Source organism: Ornithodoros turicata, chromosome 1 (assembly GCF_037126465.1).
Source record: "Ornithodoros turicata isolate Travis chromosome 1, ASM3712646v1, whole genome shotgun sequence".
NCBI lineage: Eukaryota > Metazoa > Arthropoda > Arachnida > Ixodida > Argasidae > Ornithodoros > Ornithodoros turicata.
In genome coordinates, this window is record NC_088201.1 from 96,715,389 (window position 1) to 96,725,523 (window position 10,135).

The 10,135-nt window shown below is 42.7% G+C and overlaps 2 long non-coding RNA genes across 2 annotated transcripts; both read right to left on the reverse strand.

Moving 5' to 3' along the window:
- Positions 1-121: 121 nt before the first annotated feature.
- On the reverse strand, positions 122-2,676 carry LOC135366813 (uncharacterized). Its single transcript, XR_010414290.1, has 3 exons — positions 2,658-2,676; positions 860-991; positions 122-197 (listed from the first exon to the last, which is right to left on the reverse strand). It is a non-coding gene; the product is annotated as an uncharacterized LOC135366813 (long non-coding RNA).
- LOC135366809 (uncharacterized) lies at positions 2,667-5,939 on the reverse strand. The gene is made up of 4 exons (XR_010414289.1): positions 5,858-5,939; positions 3,469-3,874; positions 2,796-2,939; positions 2,667-2,735 (listed from the first exon to the last, which is right to left on the reverse strand). It is a non-coding gene; the product is annotated as an uncharacterized LOC135366809 (long non-coding RNA).
- Positions 5,940-10,135: the final 4,196 nt, after the last annotated feature.

Here is a 10,135-nt window from a genome sequence, read left to right on the forward strand (position 1 = left end):
CTGCAACGTGAAATAAAGGCTTGTAACAATTTACCACAAAGCAGCTGAAATTAGCCACATCCAACAGACGCCATCCAAACACCAGTGAACAGCAGCAGGTCTCTGCTTACAGGAAGAATGTGAAGAAGCTGTTTGTCTTTCCTGCCTTTGGCACTGAATATCTGGTGGCAAGCTTGAACAGTATTCCACCATGCTACCTAAAAATGTGCAAGAGAAATAATATTAGTACTCAGCATTGATTTTAGATTCGGCAGCAATGCATGATATGCTTTAAAGGGGTTGGGACACTTTCATAGATGTGGTGCATTACATTATCGATGCATCGTACTGCACGTCCGAATCAGAATACTGAAGGAAAAAATTACTCTATGTATTTTGCTTAGACAGGTAAAAACCCAAACACACTCCCAAACAAAGTGCTGACAGGGCTGCATCAGTTTGTATTCGCGGCACACATTTTCACCATTTCTATTACTTTTTGTTGTGGAACTTCCAATGCACGTTCATAATGGTACAAAGAACAGTCACCTACTTTCATGTGAGATACTGTCTGTCTTAACACCTTTAAGGTTCAAAAAGCTAAGCCATGAAGAACACAAATCCCACCGATGAGAAAAAAAAAAAAAACTGGCAGCAGTGGGCTTCTATGATGAAAAACAGTAAGTGACACGAGCACAACAGCAGACAGGCTCATACTAGGATCAAGCCAGTCTTAGCTATCCCCATGTGTATTCACTCAGCATTTTTCGACATATCTGTTAACCAACTAGCCCAGCTCTCCATTCCCACTGCGGGCTTGCAATACCATGTTAGAACATTAAAAATTAAGCTGCAGAATGAAACTGCACCACATGCTTACCATGATCTCCATCCAGAGAACCACCAGCAGGGGTAGGGCATGGGAAGTTTGAGGGCACAGGCGGAGCATTCATGATGGTGTCTATGTCATCATCAGATTCTGGTGGCAACTGTCTTGGCTTCTTCTTTTTGGCTGCCATCATGTATTGTGCAAAAGTTATACAGGGTGTCCCAGAAAACTTGTCATTGAATCATAATAAAGAGCTACATCACCTAGAATCATGTGGTCAACGACATTTGTTCTTACTAGGTTTTTGCCACCTCCTGATGGGAATCTCATCTAACTTAAGTTTTATTATGTAAAATTTTACAAACGGACCTCTAAAGTTGGATAAGTAAAGCCCACTTTTTTACCCAACCAATGTGAAGTACCTGCCAAATGTAACCTAACTTATGCTAATTATTAGGAACCGAACTCAAAAATTTGCCAACCATAGGTCAAGCGAATGCCAAATTTACCCAAATTCATGATAAATAACAAGGGCATTGAGCAGATATACCAGCTGAAAAAAAAAAAAAAAGGAAGACGAACATCATGCATTTTGGAGCGCCCAGAGCATAGCACTCAATGAATTCTTAGGGAGCCTTGTGCAGTTCGATGGAAGGACGCTGCTAAACCCAGCCCATAAAGCGATAGTAGAAAAAAAAATTCATTTTTGAAATTGAGAGAAGAAAAGCATGATTCCGGTGGAAGCCGAATGCAATAGGCCATCCCTGTCTTATCTCTTTGTACTATGCCTGTGTGGGCTGAGCATAACCTCCTTTCATTGGGCTTAAAACAAAGGTACATAAAGACTCCGCACAAATGCTCCGAAAAGCATGGTGTTGAGCTATTTTTTCCCCCATGAAGTAGCTCTTCAATATCAGTGTCAATTACCATGAACTTGAGTAAACTTGACATGCACTTGATATTGGCAGGATTAAAAAAAGACCTTGTCAAATTTTTCAGTTCAGTTTATAAAAATTGATACAAAACTTCATGTTATACATTCATGCCAGGATGTGGCAAAAACCTAGTAAAAACAAATGCTGTTGACCACGTAACTCCAGATGGCACAGCCTTCTCAACAATGGTACATAATTCAATGTCACGTTTTCTGGGACATACGGCTAACAGTACTGTGTCATTGGTAACACTGACTATACAAATAACAGTGGGAAGAAGGCTGCTGAATTGCAGCAGCAGGAAACTAGCAAACATGCATCTTGCACATACACATGAGGCCACTTTAAAGGAACTACGAAAGCTTAATTAGAAAGAGCTTGAGAGAAACAAGTGTGTGGGGGTCGTTCCGTACGTTGCAGCTCTCAAAGACACGGCGATACATTTTCCGACGAAGCAGCAGCTCAGAGAGGAAAAAGTGCTCCAGTAATAGTAGTGACGATCAACAGCCGCATTACACTTTCAGTAGGCTTAATTGTCAGCAGTCAAATGCCATCTTAGCTCCAAGTCAAATATAATATAATAAAGTTTTCAAGCCACTTATAGATTTTCAAATTTGGTCGCATATGACCATCCGCCAATCGGCAAAATAACCAGTGTTTGACGCCACGGCCAGATTGCCTTCGTGCCCTGTCATAGCAGCTGCAGTTCACAGCATGGTTAATACAGAATATTTTTGCTACCTGAACGATTTTGTACATACTACACAGGATGAATTCTTCAATACAGACGTAAGTGGTCATGCTTTTGTGAAATATCTCTTCATGGTCCCTTTAAATATTATTATTTATAACGGTTATTTCTGACCCGTCAGCTTCCAAAACTAAGCAAATGAGTGTACACTTTGCAAAATTACCCTTCCTTGCTTCATGTGACTTCAAAAAGTCCTGGTCCACATGTTGGGATGATGAAAGGTGTGAATGCTTGTCTGTTTCTGTAAAAATGTGAATTTGTGAAGAAAGAAGAAACATTCAGAATTCAAGATGGTATTTACCTTGCATGAGCTCCTCAGAGTCGTCTTCAATAAAGCGTTTTGGTGGGAAGCGGTTCCGCTTTCTTCCATCCCCTTCACAATCAGAGTTAACATCAGAGGTGTATTGCAGGTCATTAAGTTTACTCCGGGCATCTGAATACATTGCTGAAAAACCAAGCAAACTTATAAAACTAAAGTTTAGAAAATTTGACATCCAGACTCACAGATGTAGAATACATGCACAGCTATTGTCTACAGCAACTCAACAAACCCTTCCAAACACTTCGTACATTGAATGGAAACATCTCCTTGAGTCCCAGGAGCAACGAAGGGGGGAACTACACAGGACAGACACGAAACAAGAGCCGTCCTGTGTAGTCCCCCCTCCCCCCCCCCCTTCGTTGCTCCTCAGACTCAAGATGTTTCCGCTCAATCGTATATACCAGCTCGCTTGTCTACTCTACTTATGTTCAACTTAGTACATTGCTCAGCACATGCTTGTACCACGTAGGATTGACTGGGAAAGCCAAATGAAACTAGAACATGCAATCACCTTTGCAGTGACAAAATGCACTGCTGCAAAACAATTAAACATTGTCTTTTCTTGAGAACGTGATTTTCTGAGTTGATGTTCTGTGCATGTCTAAAGCATGACAAGCTACCATGCAGACCGACATCCAGCTGAGGTACTTACAGTAAATTCCACGTACAATGACTTTGTACACATCCCATGATTCCTCAGGAGGTGCTGACTTCATGACCAACTTTTTGGCCTTGTCCGATGAAACCTTTGGCCACTTGCATGTTGTACCAGTTACCCAAGATGCAGGAACAACCTCAATTTCATTCTCTACCGTGAAGTGTGCAATTGCAAACATTGTGGCACGGACCCTCACCAAAAGCATACATCAGTGGAGGAATGGCACAACCACGTGACGGCCCTTGAAAGGCAATTTCACCAATTTTTTCACATCAGTTAGTCGCCACCATTTCAGGCCAGAGAGCTTGGAAACAATGTGGATGCCAAGGCGTGATGATTCAAATGGAAGCACATACAAATCTTCTTTGTGGCAGAATTCTCGTCCAACCACCACCACCTCCTGCGTAGAGTGCAAAGTTGCAAAGTTGAATATCACAACAATGTGACCTCCCACTACACAGCAGTTATCCCCTTCATTTATACTCAGAGTATATCCACAGTGTTTAATAGATTTATACTGTGGGCTTGTGCACCCTGTGGGAACTGGACCACTAGAGTGAGGCTGACACATCTTGTTTTGCTCGACAGCCTTTTCCTGCGACAAGGTGCTCTGGCGTTCTGTGAACCGATTGTACAGCTGCTCCAAGGGCAACTCATGTTTTCGAAGCAGTCGTTTTAAGAATTTCATATTGTTCTCAAATGGAAATGCGCTAAAGGTTTCAAGATTTCCGTGCTTCTCTACGTCTTTAGCCAAATGTATGCAGCAGTGCACATTGAATGATACCTGATGGTCACCGTAAAGTGCAGCAAACCGGCTCACAAAGAATCGCAGTAGAGTTTCCGCATACGAGCAATGGACCTGGCATAGCTCTGGGCTGGCAAGAATATATATTGCGGAGTGGAGGGTGACAAAATTGCTGTAGAGGTCATCAGGCAGGTGATCTTTGAAAACACAGGGTCCAGTGTACAAGAGTATCAACATAAACTCTGTCGCCTTCCAGCGATCCAGTTCATCCAGTGCCCTTGGCTTCCTGCTAAATTCTGACGGCATGTGCTTAATAAGAGATACGTTCATCTCTGATATCATCCCTCTATCAGCGGGCCCAACTGCATGGCGGTGACCACGCGTCCACAACATTAGCAACTTCTTCATCACGCCTAAGCAGATCAAGTGCATATAGTCAAGAGGCACTGACAATATGCAATCAATGTTAAGTTCAGTGAAAACTGAAGTCCCTCTGTGGTGTTCCATATCGTGTTGCTCACGGAAAGTTGTGTCCGTTCTTAGGGGTGCATTCATGTTTAGGAAACACATTCTGTTGGTTTTGTACTCGCCCTCAACTGTGCACTTGGGGCACCCTGAACGAGCATTGTGGCCCTTTGTCAACATGACAAACGCTCGTGCTGGTGCATCACATACGATGCTGTTAACTTCTACATCATGATGTTTGCCATTGACCCTTATTCCATCAGCACAAAGCTGTTTCGCCTCGCTGACAAAAGGCCGCAAGTACTCGTTGGGATCTGTTGGCTTCTCTGTGCCTGCATAAACTCCAACCAGAAACACTCCATTACAGGAGAGCCCTTTCACACAGCACTGGATGGGCCAAAGCTGAAGTTTCGAGCTCTTGCTTATTGGTAGTCCATCAACGTTTACAATTAAAGGCAAGACTCTAGGTACCTCTCGCAAGCGGCACAGCAGAGACTGAAGACCAGGCGCTATACCGAAATGGCAGTATTTCCCACAGCCGAGTGTTGAAACGTTAGTTGATGTACTGCGGGGAGTGTTCAACAGTGTGCGTGCATCGGAAGGGAACTCTGCATGACAGGAATGTGTTCGAAGAATTTTCAGGAGTGCAGTGACAGCTGTTTGCGGTACATTTTGCGTTACGGCCCAGCGTCTAATTTGGTCGAGTAGCGTAGTGCCTTCCGTTGAATGCGTGGGTACTTCTAACTGCGAAATTGCTTCCACAGCTGTAGTACTGAAAGTCTGGGAATCCGTAGCTGCGATACCGGCAACGGTTTGACAAGGCTCGCCAATTACAGAACATACTGACTGCGAGGTATCTTGAGATAGCGAGGCTGGCGAAGAGCAATCGTCATGTTCCGGCGCATCCTCGTTGCTCGAAGATCCTCCTAGCTCAACCGAAAGTTCTGTAGACGTCGAAGGTTCTTGTGAATGTTCAAACCCTTCAGAATAGCTTGCAATAACGCGATTACTCTCTCTGTATGCCCTGTGGTAGATGTAGCGCTTTTTATTCGCTTTAGGCATGGCTCGGCGTTGTAGAACCACTACTACGGGTGATATGCAAGCACTATTGAGAAATCCGCTATGTGCAATGGCAGTGATTGTAATCGTAAACTTTCAAAACGGCAGACGTACCAAAAAAGCAGATGATGTCGAAGATTACCCACGAAACAAAGAAACCATGCAACAACAAAGCACTCACACCGGCGGATGCAAGAACAGAAAAGCGGATGTGGATGGCGACAACGATGCGCCTTCCTGGTTCCTTTGAAGCTTTCAAGCGAAGAAGAGAGAAGAGAGAGCTAAGTTTGAGACTTTGTGTTGTGTCATCTGTTTTTCGTCTTTTTCCCAGTCTCTGGTTTTTCGTCATGGATCTTAGCCACCAGCTCGCTTGCTTTTTAACCATTTTATCTGTATCAGAGAAAGTATTTGCCGTCTTGACGCCAGCTCATCGCAATTGACATCGGCTTACAAGATGGCGGAAATCAGCAGTGTAGCATTTAGCCCATTTAGCATAGCGCATAGCAGAAAAGGAATTCACAGTAGCAGCGTGAGTGCAGGCAGTACTTCCAGGTAATGAAGGTTTTTCTTTCTTCGATTCTTCTGCGGAGTGTATACTACATTGGTGCAGCACATACTGCGATATCATAAAATGGTTAAACGGAGCAAAGTTCGGAACCAGGCTGAGAGGCATGGGCACAGGAGCCTCCCGAAACGCAATAGAGAGTCCAGTAAAGTACGCACAGGAAGCTTTTGCATTTTTTCTCGGAGTACTACGTGCAATATTTACGAAAGTTGTTTGTACTTAAGGAACAGTTTACTTGTGCTGAGTGTGTAGCGGTTTAGTATGAAGCCGTCGTTGCCTGTTATTAGTCATCCATAACGTGTAATTTCATTGTGCAGATATACGTAGCCGTGCGATTTCAGGAATGTCATATCACATATCTAAGTACTACAATGGCACTGGGCATTGCACTTTGCTTATCAGTGTACACTACATGATGCTCACAATACGGTACTTTTTGTCTTTGCTTCTTTCGCCGGTACGCAACGAAATATGTATACCAACCGGACCACCTGCTACTTCATATCGACGTTATAGCTGCACAAAGAAATAGTCTTGATAGGAACAGTGTTGAAATAGCTTTGTGACCTTGTGCTCAAGTTTTCCCTTTTAGTTTTTTTTTTTTCTTTTTAAGAGTATGTATTCTCTCTCAAGCTATGGAATTTGTTCCCGTGTATGGATTATCGTTAAATTAAGTGGTTTAACGTGTACATGGTCTTATTGTTGAATATTTCCTTGTTGGGTTTCTGATGCACAAGGTGCACATTTTTCGACAGATGTGTGACATTGACAGACCACATGCTTTTAGATGTGCACCATCTATGAGACACTCAGTCAAAACGTACAACCGGTTCTCCCGTAACACATTGAATGCTGACCTGCCCCATACAGATCACTGGCATAAAGTACACAGAGCATAGACTATAGTCAGTTAGAATTAAAATTTATTTCTCCATAATTTAGCAGCGCTATATATTTACCTTCTTCAAATTTCAGAATAAAAACAATTAATATACGCTTTGTGCTGTTTGCAGTTACCAGTATGCAGTCAAGTATGGTACATATTTGTGAATACGAAAGGCTATACAGCTACTGACGATTTTCATCGGCCGCAGGAGAAAAGGGGCCGTTGAAATGGGAATGCAAGCGGCTTCACGAGTGGTTCCAGCTGAGCCCAACAGAAAGACAGATCCAGCTCTCGGTAAATAGAGCAGCTTTCGAAGCAGAATGGCTTGCAGAAATTGAGGTTGGTCATTCACGAACGACACATCACTAATCCAGTAGTTGCATACGCAGTCGTACTGGTTATTCATCTGTCTCTATAATCACCTGCTAAAATGGCATCTATTTTGCTCTGCTACTTTTTAAAATAAAAATTATGTAACCAGTGAAAAACAAACACTCTGTATATTACTACATTACAAAGAGGGCACCTAATATATGGCATGTGTGCATGGTCTTTTTCTCTGTATTATTTTTTGTTTAGACATGTCTCTTGCTCATTCGCTGTATATTTTGTGGACTAATTTATCGTTCTTTTGAGGCAGAAGTCAACACAGCACTATGTAGACCAAATAGTTTCGACAGCCTGCTGTACCTGATGCCATGCTATTTTTACTATGTATAGAAAATCAAGATGAGGACACAGGACACTAGGAGTTGACATGTGTGCTGTGAATGGCTCTGCTTAAAGAAAGCAACATGACGGAAGATGCATACTGTCATACACTTACTCTATATCACAATCTGCAGTTCCTGGCCATGGTGGATAGTTCTTATGGCGACATTTACTTCAATGGAAAATGAAGCCACATCCGGAGTCTGTGACAATGGGTCCCACCTGTGATCACCAATCCACTGTAATTATCTGTTCATCGCCTGCAGCAATAACACACCCAGATACAGTGAACTACTTATAAGTCAAACTTGAATAAGTTGAAATAGTGATCAGTCTCTAGTCGATGAGGATACACTGTGGATATATGTTGTACATTGCTGTAGTGATTCTTAAAGTAGCACAAAAGTCATTTTTAACACCCTGTTTTCTTTCTATAAAACTGTGAAGTAGGACAGTAAAATGCACCATGAGAAGTGATTCATCCCACAAGGTCATAATTATCACAGAAATTGATTTTAAAGGCACTCCGATTACTCCGGCACAACGCAACTGTGCGCAACGTTGGTGGAGAGCAGTACCAGCTCGTAACATGGCATTAACGATACAGACTCCACGCTCGCCGATTGGTTCTGAGTGATTGTCGTCTGCTAGTCAGCTGTTCAGGGCTCTGAAGAAGCATTCCCCACAGGGAAACACCTGTGAGACAATGAAATCGTCCACGCCCGCAGTCACCTTTTCAATTCCTAATGCCTCGGGGAACAGGTGTGACAACTACAAAGAAAGCCCTCGCACACAAAAAGAAAGAAGCAGGCACTGCGTAAATGCTATGCAATCATAGGTAGTCCTTCTCCCCTTTGCTACACCCGGGGGGTAAGTCGAGAGTGAACAAGCACGACTGTTGAACAATAGATAAACTGATGATTGATGAACGACTGATGGACAAGCACGACTGTGTTTGTACACCTAGGAAAAAAAACATAGCATGCATCAAAACCTCTTGAGCTGTTAGGTAAATTGACGGATATACTTTCATCAGATGTCTTAAGCTGAAAATATTTTGGATGGCCATCTGTAGTCGTTTAAGTCCATATTCTTAGTCAAACAAATCCTGCAGATAATTGCGGGGTTGCCTTATCAGTTGACACTATACGCACAGAAATAGTGTGTTGGAGAAAATAAACAGCTACAGAAACCAAACAAAGGGCAACGACTGCATTATTTGAATTCCCCCCAGTGGCAGTGCAAAATTGAAGTCATTTGATATTCAAGCTCTCTAACTGTACTGAAGCGTCCTTGACATCTAGTTTGTTTCACCTTACACAATCCGCTAGCAGTGAGTCTCCTCAATCCCTGTGTAACTTCGACTTGTCTGCTCTTACGTTGGCGCACAAATCTTGCAGTGAAATTTGCCAAAAAACTACAACCACAGTCCGTACGATGATGCTCTGGACATTAACCATTTTAATATACTGTTGTACATTTGGTTTTATGTTCTGTTCTGTACTATTTGGAACTACACATAATTAGCCTAAAGTGATTGATTAGTGGGATCCAATTGAGGCAAGACTCCCTGCTTCATACCTTACATATATACTTGTGTCTTTGAGCATCTCAGTGTCCCAGAGAGTATGTATCATCCAACATATCCACATGTGCGGGTATGTAAAATCGTATAGGAAATAAAATGAGTTTTGGCTTATTACTAAAATATTTTTGTAGTATGTCAAATAGAGGCTAGACATTATGTAGCACATACAATTTATTTTGCCGATCAATTTCATTTATTCAAGCTGTTTTGCTATAATGCTAATATGCGCATTGTTTTATTTGTATTTATTTTTTAATTCAGCGTTAGCGCCACGAAGCAACTGTGGCTTTCAGTGGCGTTCAGATGTGGACAGATGCAGAGAGGACACCAGGAAGGAGGGGGACAGGAGGCGGGGCATTTGCGTCCTGGGCGTCACATTGTTTTATTAACGTGGCATGCATGTCTGAAGAGAATTACACCTACCACGTACTTAGGGAATCCATCCCACATGACTTTACACGGAAGTTCTGATTTGACACGAGACGTGAGCCACAGGATGACGGCAGGATATCTGCAGGACGTATGGTCTTATTGTCCCTCCGGACATCGCAAGTAGACATCCACAGGACATCCTATTTATGTCACTTTTTGACGAAGACATTCTGACCATTTCAGGACGTCATCCGGACATCAGTGGTTGTG